Raw genomic sequence first — 9,791 nt, 5'->3', positions numbered from 1 at the left:
GTGTCATGGATGCTGGCAAAGACCCGAGACTACTGGGTCAGAGACATTGGACTTTATTACTCATGGCACATCAAGTAGCAGGAGCTTCATGTTGTTTTGTGTGGGTTCCCCATGCCTCTCAAGTCCCACAGGGAGGTGTAGACAGGCTAGGGTCGGACCAGGCAGATGCTGTGCATGGAATAGGTTTGCTTTGTGGCCAAGGAACACTCAGCTTGGTGGATTCACTGATTTATAGCAAGCAGAAGAAAGCCTACTTTTTGTCTCTGGGTAAGTAATACCTCCTCTCTCACGGCTGCAAATATAAGTAACTCTGAGACATGCCTTGTGGAAAGAGCAGGTTGGAACCTTCCATCTTTGGCATATCCAGCAAGATTTGTAGGAGTGGAAGAGATTCTTGGAAGAGTAGCACCAACAAGTGGTGTTTGTGAGTACTGTGGGGAGATATCTGCATGGAACAGGTGGTTGGTGACAGGGAAAAAAATCTTATTTTTTTAAAATTGAGGTATAATTGACATATATCATATTAGTTTCAGGTATACACATAATGATTTGATACTTGTATACATTGTGAAATGATGGTAGATGCTGGTAATGGTTGTACAATGTTGTGAATGTACTAAATGCCCCTAAATTGTACATTTTAAATGGTGAATTTTTTGTTATGTGTATTTTACTGCAATTAAAAAAAAATCTGAGGTCCAGGCATTGGCTCCCTCCCACAGGATGGTCGGCTGGTAAAGCATTGGGCAGAATGGAATCATGTTCCTGCTCATGTGCAGACCATGGAAGACCAATGGGCACAGGTTTTGGGTTCAGGTTTTACCTTTTGGTGTGGCTATTCTATTAGTGCACTTGATTAGCTATAGGTGTGAGGATGGCTTTCTAGGATTGAGCTCCAGAGCCCCTGGGCCACTTGCCCTAACATATCCAGCAATTCTCTTCCTTGTCTCCACTTATCCCACCCCTCCCCCCAACCCATGCTGCAAATCCACCCTCGGTTTCAAGATACCTCCTCTCTATCCAAAACCCAGTTCTATTTTCTTCACCAAGAGACTTTGTTAACCCATGGTGAAGAGCCTGAAACCAGACTCCTAACTTTTAACAATCAAAAACCCTTTTCCTGACAGTAAGAAAAGCTCAGTTTTCAAAATTTAGATAATCTCATCCCGTGCTCTCTGGAAGGGAGTGCAAATATTTGCATCCTTTTTTGGGAGTATTCCCTTACCCCTAGAATGAGCTAAATGTTTCTAATAGAATAGAGGAAAATGTTTTTTTTAAAACAGTTACCTTTCCTTATTAAAATGACCAATCATTTATATCCTGCTTTACTTGCAACCAAAATAGTTGTAACTCATTTTTGCCATAGCACATGTTATGTTAATAATAGGAACTATAGACTCTCGACCTTTAGCTTTGAAAACTTGAGGCTTGGGAAGCCTGGGTGGTTCAGTGGTTGAATGTCTGCCTTTGGCTCTGGTTGTGATCACAGGGTCCTAGGATCAAGTCCGTATCAGGCTCCCTGCAGGGAGCCTGCCTCTCCCTCTGCTTATGTCTCTGTCTTTCTCTCTGTGGCTCTCATGAATAAATAAACAAAATCTTTAGAAACAAACAAACTTGAGGCTTTATCTTCTTTCTTGGGCTGAGTAGGAAGTTCAGAGCCAGTGAATACAGTCATAGAAAACTCATTTCCTGCCATCTGTATTAGTTTCCTACTACTGCTGTAACAAATTACTACAAACTTGGTGGCTTAACCTTGTGGATGTTAGAAATCTGCAGTGGGTCTCACTATGCTAAAATCAAGGTATTTCCAGGGTTACATTCCTTTTGGTAGGTTCTGGGGGAGAACCCATTTCCTTGCCTTTTCCAGTTTCTAGAGCCTGCCTATATTCCTTGGCTCTTGGCTTCTTTCCACCATCTTCAAAGCCAGCAAGAGGATCATGTTCTCACATTATATCACTCTGACCTATCTTTCTGCCTCCTTCCATTTTTAAGGGTCCTTGTGATTACATCAGGCTGATCTGCATAATCCAGTATCCCTGTTTTGAAGTCAGCTGATTATCACCCTTAATTCCACTGGCACCCTTAGTTCCCCTTTACTATATAAAGTGACATATTCACAGGTTCCAGGGATCAGGATGTGGACATCTTTGAGAGGGGCCCATTATACTGCCTACCATGCCATCACTTGACAAATAGTTTTTGAATACCTACTATATGAATAGAGAGCTTTCTGCTCTCCCTTAGGGAGCCATCTGGATGAGATAGGACTTATTCAGAGAAAGGTAAATAACCATAGAAGGTTCACAGGCTGCAGGAGCGGTAAGAAGAAAAGAGGAACTCCTATGAAAATTAGAAGAGGGTGTGGTGTGATTGATGAGTTAAGAGAAGGCTTCCTGGAAGAGGCAGAACTTGCTCAGTCAGTCTCAAAAAAAGTTTGAATATTGTTCCAATGATATCAAAATGTTGAGTTCAGTGTGTTGAACAAGTTTTACGTACTGTTTAATTAAACAAGGAAGCCATTAGACTGAGGTGGCTATCATGCTTTGGTGGCCTATGTAAGTAAACAAACTAAAACCTCTGCATGTAAATGCTTCAAGGTTAAGAAATAGAAACCTAAGGAAAACCAATCAAAAACAGCCAACTAGGCTTGCTTTATTTATTTATTTATTTATTTATTTATTTATGTATTTATTTAAATTCAATCTGCCAACATATGGTATAACACCCATTGCTCATCCCATCAAGTGCCCTCCTTGGCTTTAAGCTATAGTCAATCAAATAATTTCCTTTCTTTGCTTCTGTACCTTCTCTAGGAGAGTTCTTCCCCTAGCTCCAGCCAGGGGATTGCTCCTAACCACTTCCGGTTTGGTGTTGCCCGTTAGAATTGATCTTTGTTCAAATAAACTGTCAGTATTTTTAATATGCCTCAGTTTATCTCTTAGCAATACACAGTTTTGAGTGCAGCTTTCCAAAGTAATAGTTGTAAAGTGAAAGTACTCCCTGCTATTTAATGTGATGTCACTATAACACTTATCAGCTTAAAAAGCACTGTCGGGATCCCTGGGTGGCGCAGCGGTTTGGCGCCTGCCTTTGCCCAGGGCGCGATCCTGGAGACCCGGGATCGAATCCCATATCGGGCTCCCGGTGCATGGAGCCTGCTTCTCCCTCTGCCTGTGTCTCTGCCTCTCTCTCTCTCTGTGTGACTATCATAAATAAATAAAAATTTAAAAAAAAATTAAAAAAAAAAAGCACTGTCATAAGCTCTTTGGTGCTCACCACAGCCCCATAATGGAATGTAGGGAGGGCAGGGAACCACATGAACCTTGCCATCTTTAAGTCCCCAGGCCCCCTTCCAGGTCCAGTTCTGATCCCTATGTTCCTTTTTCCTAGCAGCCACAGGGACACCCCTGTTTTCTCTCCTTTTGGTAGCTGTCTCTCTAAGCCTAAATGCAGAATAAGACAGTCTTTCTACCTCCCCCACTTACTTGCTGCCATTGAAGCCAAGCATACAGGCTCATTTAATTTTAAAGTTTATCTGCTGACTACTCTGGAGAAACAGGGGATAAAGCAAATAGACATAAGGGAGTGGCAAATGTTCCATAATCTTACAAAGTTGATACAAGGTTGGCTTCTAATTAATAATTTCTGCTTTCTTTTTCAAAGGTAAAAGAAAGTACCATTGGGTTCAGGCCCTCTGCTTACAGTTTCTTAGGGATCATCATCATAGCAATAGGCAACTATGGAGTGCATTGTTATAATTGCTTTACATATTTTAACTCATTTAAATTCTTACAACAGCCCATTTTATGGATGAGTAAAATGAGGCAGACTTCAAACCTGCATAGACTGGCTCTGAAATCTGTGTTTCTTTCTTTCTTTCTTTCTTTCTTTCTTTCTTTCTTTCTTTCTTTCTTTCTTTCTTTCTTTTTTTTGAAATCTGTTTCTATACCACACTGGATCACTGCCTCTTCCCTAATACCAGTTCACTTTCTGCCCATTAATGTAGACTACTGCTTAGACATTTTTACCATGAGGAACCAACATATTAAGTTACATATGAAGAAACTGAGGCTGCGATATGTGAGACTTTTCCAAGGCAACATTGGTAGTGAGTGGGAGCTGGGATTTAAATCTAGCTTCATCACATCATGTCTTTAATAAAGGCCACTTTGTGAGATCTGGTTCTGATCCAACATAGTGAAAAGAATTTAAAAGAATAATAAATAATAAAAGAATCTGTTTCAAACAATATCACATTATCATTATGGGATGTTTTGTTTTTAGACACTGTGATCAAGGCCAGATTAATACCTTTAGAAGCTCTAAGTTCTAAAAAAGAGAAAGCTGTCTTTCCCACACCATCCTCTACAGATTCAAATTAAAAACAATAATAATTACAATTAGAAATGGAAAAATAAACACAAATGCCAATTTTTTTCATCATGGCTGCTTAAATTTTTCTTTTTGAAAACCAACAATTAATCTTTTTTCTTTTTAAAGACTTTTATTTTTTAAGATTTTATTTATGAGAGAGAGCATGGGCAGGGGCAGGGGAGAGGGAGAAGCAGGCTCCTCACAGACCAGGAAGTTCAATGCAGGGTTAGGTCCCAGGACCCCAGGACCATGACCTGAGCCAACGGCAGATAGATGCTTAACCAACTGAGCCACTGAGGTACCCCAAAGATTTTTATTTTTTAAGTCATCTCTACACCCAACATGGGGGTTGAGCTCACAGCCCCAAGATCAAGAGTCACATGCTCTACTGACTGAGCCAGCCAGGTACTTTCCAACACAGTCTTAAAAGAATTCTTAAAAGCATTTTCCTGGGTGTCCTAAGCACATGTTTGTTAAGTAATTCAGTACTATTACTGTTACATGTTAATTCCTGGAAAAGATGTATAAAGTAACAGTAGTAAAGGTAATTTTGGGACAGTGACAGAAGCAAGTGATCAGGAAGACGACAGGCAGGCAAGTCAGGGAGGGAGGGGCTCTATGTTTGCAATTTGCAAATATCCACCTGAGGTGGGTGGGATCAACTGTCTACAGGAAATCTTTCCAAAAGACTACAGCCTATAGTATAACTGTAGATAAGTTACTGATGACATTTAAGTACTCCCTAGAGGTCAACCTCAAACTTGTCAATCTACAAACCTGGGAAATGCAAACATTGAGACAGTCTGGTAAAACATAAGGGAAGGGCGGTATTATAAAGTCTACAGCCAAAAGAAGGAAAACAATTCTTGGAGAATTTACCAAAAAAGGGAGGTTACCAGTAAGAAATTTTTAGTGTATTCACGATTGCCCAAGAAAAAGAAGCCTCAGATTTGGGGCATGAATATTTTATTTGGATTAATATAATTTTATTTTGAAAGGGCACAAATGATCCTGCTGCTGCAATTTAATAATATTCCATTTCTTCATGAGAGACACAGAGAGAGGCAGAGACATAGGCAGAGGAAGAAGCAGGCTCCTCGGAGGGAGCCTGATGCAGGATTCGATCTTAGGACCCCAGGATCACAACCTGAGCCAAAGGCAAACACTCAGCCACAGAGCCACCCAGGTGCCCCAATCATCAGACAGTCTTTGCCAGATTCTATACTCATCAATTTATCAATTGACTTTCTAATACTCTAATATTAGGAATAGGGGCCCCTCCCTCCAGACACAAGGCTTCATTCAGTGTGGCATGTCTAATTGTTCAGATAATACATAAATTGTCATCTAGATTATAAATCATTCTCTCATGAATCACAGGATCTCAACATTGGAAGATACTTCAAAGACATTTAATTAACCATCCATCTGGTGCTGAAATTCCCCCTATAAAATAGCTGGGGAGAAGGCATTCATTTTTCCTTCAGCATCTCAAATTAACAGAAAACTCATTACCTCTTCACTTTTCTAAACACCTGTGTGAGAAAATTTTGCTTTTATTGAACAAAAATATGTTTCTGGGGCAGCCCGGATGGCTCAGTGGTTTAGCGCCGCCTTCAGCCCAGGGCGTGATCCTGGAGACCCGGGATCGAGTCCCGCGTAGGACTCCCTGCATGGAACCTGCTTCTCCCTCTGCCTGTCTCTGCCTCTCTCTGTGTGTGTGTCTCTCTTGAATAAATAAATAAAATCTTTAAAAAAAATGTGTTGCTGCTTTAGAGTCTTCAATCTTGGGTTGACCTCTTGGAACCACATACAAAACAAACTAAACCTTAAACAACAACAACAACAACAACAAAACCCAAATGTAGATAAGTTCATTTTCTCCACAAACCTCTTTTCCAGGCCAAATTCCCTAAATCTTTTAACACTTCCTAATATAAAATGGTTTCAAATCATTACATCATTCTGGTTACCCTCCCAAGGACAAGCTTTAGTTTCTCTTTTAAGGTGTGGTCTTGAGCGTGTTCAAGTGCTTCTGTAAAATTTGCAGAAGTAAGATACTTTTATCACACCTGGTTAAGATGATGGTCTCTTTCTGCTCCTCCTTCCCCTCTGTCATACTTCCCCTCATGTCAAGCCACACTGGAGTGGCCATACGCATTTCTGGATAGAACTAAAGGGAAGTTGTGTTGGTGGTATATTTAGTTTGGATTTTGAAGAATATATATTATGTGGTGCACTGATACTTTCATAGTTAACTGATTGCTAGCTGTCTTAATACAGGAATGACTTCACCACCTACTGTGCTGATTTCACATAGCACTGTGACACTAAGTTGCATGTGTGTTAGAAAGCTAATAAAAGTGTTTTTTGTTTGTTTGTTTTAAGATTTTATTTATTTATTCATGAGAGACACACAGAGAGAGAGGCAGAGACACAGGCAGAGGGGGAAGCAGGCTCCATGCGGAAAGCCTGATGTGGGTGGGACTCGATCCCAGGGCTCCAGGATCACACCCTGGGCTGAAGGCAGATGCTTAACTGCTGAGCCACCCAGGCGTCCCTAAAAGTGTTTTTTGTGAGTTTTGTGCTATTGAAGAGATTTTTTAGCTTTGTAAAATATGAAATGTGCTATTCATTGAACTGTATATTTACAATGAGGAAATTTTATGGTATATAAATTATACATCAATAAAGCTGTCAAAAATGTGCTGTGATTTCTTATTTTAAATATTCACTTTTGTGCCTAAAGTAAAATAGGAACATACAGCCAGGTATTGACAAAAAGTTATGCCAAACATCATACTTAAGGGTGAAATGTGGGAAGAATCCCCTTTGAGACTGGGAATTGGACAAGATCACTGTTACTATCTTTGCTCAACATTGTATTGGAAGTTCTAGTGAGTGCAGCAAGCCAAAAAGGAAGAAGAAGGAGAAGAAGAAGAAGAAATAAAAGATAAAAGAAGGTAGAAATGAAATTGTCATTATACCAAAAATAAGACTTAGTTTATAAAAATCCAAAACATCAAATACAAAGATATTAGAATTAATAAGTTCAGCGACATTGCTAGATATAAGAATCAATATGTAAAAATAAGTTGCCCTTTTAAGTAATAGCTATAATTAAAAGTTAAAAAGGTATGATTTATAATCCTATAAAAATATAAAGTACTGAGCAACAAATGTAACAAAGGAGGTGCAAGGGGAAGTTGAATCCAAAATTTACATAAAAGTGCAAAAGGTCAAGAATAGCCAAAACATTCTTAAAGAACAAGGTGGGGAGACCTGTCCTATTAAATGTCAAGATTTATTATAAAACCATAGGAATTAAGGCCATGGCATGGGGTAAACTGAATAGAATTCAAGAATAAACCCACCTGTATATAGAACTGACATTTAGATCAGTGAAGAAAGTGTACTTTTCAAAAATAGTGCTGGCACAATTTGTTTTCCATATGGAAAAATAGTAAATTGGGCCCCTACCTCATACCATACATAAAAACATCAACTCCAGATGGAGTCAAAACAAATATGAGAGGCAAAAATATAAAACTTTTAGAAGAAAATGCAAAATAATTTTTTAAAAAGATTTTATTTATTCATGAGAGACACACAGAGAGAGAGAGAGGCAGAGACATAAGCAGAGGGAGAAGCAGGCTCCATGCAGGGAGCCCCATTTGGGACTCAATTTGGGATGAGCCAAAGTCAGATGCTCAACCGCTGAGCCACCCAGGTGTCCCTGTAAAAAAATGTCTTTTTTTAATATGCATATTTTTATTGGAGTTCGATTTGCCAACATATAGTATAACACCCAGTGCTCATCCCGTCAAGTGCCCCTCTCAGTGCCCGTCACCCAGTCACCCCATTCCCCTGCCCACCTCCCCTTCCAGTACCCCTTGTTCATTTACCAGAGTTAGGAGTCTCTCATCTTAATGATTTCTGGGTATTAAAGGATTTCTAAAAGTAGACACAAAATGTATAAATTACAAAAGAAACTGATAAATCAGAGTACATTAAAATTAGGAACTTCTATTTATCAAGAAACACTATTGAGAAGATGATAAGACAAGCCATAAATGTAACCGATCAAGGATTAATATCAGATTATAAAGGGAACTCAAATCTATAAACATAGAAAAATGAAACAATATAAATATAGGCCAAAAACTAAAATGGTCACTTCTCAAAAGACAAAATTCAAAGGGTCAATAGTTGAGTTAAAAGATGCCCAACCTGGGGTGCCTGGGTGGCTCAGTGAGTTGTATCTGCCTTCAGCTCAGGTCATGATCCCAGGGTCCTGAGATCAAGTCTTGCATGGGGCTCCCTGCTCAGCCAGGAGCCTGCTTCTCTTTTTGCCTACCCCTCCCCCTACTTGCGTGCTTGCGCTCTCTCTCACTATCAAATAAATGAATAAAATCTTTTAAAAAAGATGTTCAACCTCATTAGTAATCAGGGAATGAAAATTAAAGTCACAACAAAGTAATATTTTATTATCACTGGAATCATAAAAATAAAAAAGTCTAATAAAAAATATCAAGTGTTGGTAAGCATCTAGAGAAAGTTGACATTACGCAGTAAAGTTGAATGTGTGCAAATCCCAGGACCCAGGAATTTCACTCCAGGATATATATACTCTAGAGTAACTGTAGCATATATACATCATTTTATCAACATTGTTCTATCATCATCCAACACAATATTGAGTGAAAGAAGCAAATCACAAGGACATATATACATACAACCAACTAGGTCTCATTTCTTAAAAAGCTCAAAAACAGGAAAAATCAAACAATATGGTATGTTGTTTAGGGACGCACTCAGTTAGTAAACCTATGAAGAAAAACAAGGCAATAATTACCTCAAATTTCAAGATAGTAGTCACATCTGATGGTGGAGGGAGAGAGGAATATGGGAATTGTAATAAAAGAGGGACACACAGAGGGTTTTAAGATGCTGGAAATAAATATTCTATTTTTTAAACCTGGGTAGTGTGTACATAAATATTCATTCCTTAAAATTATTCTTTAAAGTACATATATATGTTTTATGCATGCTTTTGTGTGTGACATATTTCACCATTTTAGAAAAGGAAAAAAAGATCAGTGCCCAGAACTGAACACGCAACTCTAGTTAATCCATATTAGAAAACTATCACCTGTCAGAGTATTCTGCCTCTGGGTTTTTTTTTTTTTTTAAGATTTATTTATTTTTTTGTGGGGTAGGGGCAGAGGGAGAGGGAGAGGGAGAGAGAATCCTCCAGCAGACTCCCCGATGAGCTCAGAGCCTGGCGTGGGCTCAATCCCAGGACCCTGAGATCGCGACCTGAGCCGAAATCGAGTCGGATGCTTAAGCGACTGAGCCACCCAGGCGTCCCTCTGTCTTTGTTGTTTTGAACCAAATTTAGCTCCTAAATTTTCTCT

The sequence above is a fragment of the Canis lupus genome, chromosome X (genome assembly GCF_003254725.2).
Source record: "Canis lupus dingo isolate Sandy chromosome X, ASM325472v2, whole genome shotgun sequence".
In the NCBI taxonomy this organism is placed as follows: domain Eukaryota; kingdom Metazoa; phylum Chordata; class Mammalia; order Carnivora; family Canidae; genus Canis; species Canis lupus.
This window is presented reverse-complemented; position numbering follows the sequence as displayed.